Source organism: Pelodiscus sinensis, chromosome 31 (assembly GCF_049634645.1).
Source record: "Pelodiscus sinensis isolate JC-2024 chromosome 31, ASM4963464v1, whole genome shotgun sequence".
In the NCBI taxonomy this organism is placed as follows: domain Eukaryota; kingdom Metazoa; phylum Chordata; order Testudines; family Trionychidae; genus Pelodiscus; species Pelodiscus sinensis.
The window spans coordinates 10,201,138-10,202,274 of NC_134741.1; the positions used below are offsets into that span (position 1 = coordinate 10,201,138).

At 56.2% G+C, this 1,137-nt stretch overlaps 1 non-coding gene across 1 annotated transcript; it reads right to left on the minus strand.

Moving 5' to 3' along the window:
* Nucleotides 1-341: 341 nt before the first annotated feature.
* Nucleotides 342-414, minus strand: TRNAI-GAU (transfer RNA isoleucine (anticodon GAU)). Its single transcript has one exon. It is a non-coding gene; the product is annotated as a tRNA-Ile (tRNA).
* Nucleotides 415-1,137: the final 723 nt, after the last annotated feature.

Below are 1,137 nucleotides of genomic sequence, written 5' to 3' on the forward strand. Positions count from 1 at the left end.
TCACCTCTCCAGACCCTGCCCCATCTGTATGTGGGCTCATGGGAATGAGCTGGCTCCCTCTCCTGCAGAGGAAGGAGAAACGTTGCCATGTCCCTCCTGCTTAGCTGGCTGGCCCCAGGTAAGGTCACATGAGATTATCCAAACACATCCCCATCAGCCCACAGCCCTGTTCCATATCTAGGGCCAGCACTGGGTGGGCAGTGGTCAAGGAGGCAGCGACTCACAGGAAGAAGTCAGGGGCAGGGCTAATGAGATGATCTTGATTTGTCAATGCCAAGCTGTGGCCAAAAAGGGTGAGGTAAGGATCAAACCTACGAAGGATCCTGCCATCTGTTGGTACCTGCCAAAGCCTGGGTTTGAACCAGGGTTCTTTAGAATATCAGTCTAAAACTCTCTCCACTGAGCTACTTTGGCTGAGGGCTATGGAATTCTCTGGCCTGTAATTCTCTGTCTGGGATGTTTGGCAGCCGTGCTGCACACAGTGGACGTCGTCATGCCCTGCCCAGGAAGGCCAGACTGGCCTTTCCACAGCGCCCCTCCCCCACAGCCCAGAGCCAAGGTTCCCTCTAAGCCAGGCCTGGGCAATACAGGCCAGTGGGCTGGATCCAGCCCATGAAGCCACCCAACATGGCAGCAAGAAGCCTCAGGCAGATTCCCTGCTCGTCCTGCCCCCACGCACAGCTGAGAGAAGGGGCTGCTGGGCCCTTTGTGTCTCTCAGCTGTAGAGGAAAAGGCTTCAGGCCTGGTCCCTGCTCCCAGCTTGTTTGTGGCCAATGGGAGCTGCCTGCTTGAAGCCCTGGCCAGTCCCCACAAGCTCTTATTCACCCAGGCGTGTGACCTGTACCCCCTGCGCAGGGAAGGAGCTGCCTGAGAAATGTGCTTGGCTGTTGGGAGTGACTCCCAGTCAGAGCCTGCCTCTGGCACCCCAACCCCTCCCTTCCCTCAGCCCACTGGCCCTCCCTGTGATGGAAAAGGGCAAAGACCAGGCAGATTTCATTAATACAGATGAGGTTGGTTTTTCTGACTGGCAATTGAACCCACCCCAGAGCACTGAAAGTGCTGAATCCTAGCCACTAGACCACAAGGGAGATAAGTACCTGACGTGTATGCTCAGCTACACTAATTCTCAGGGCAGAC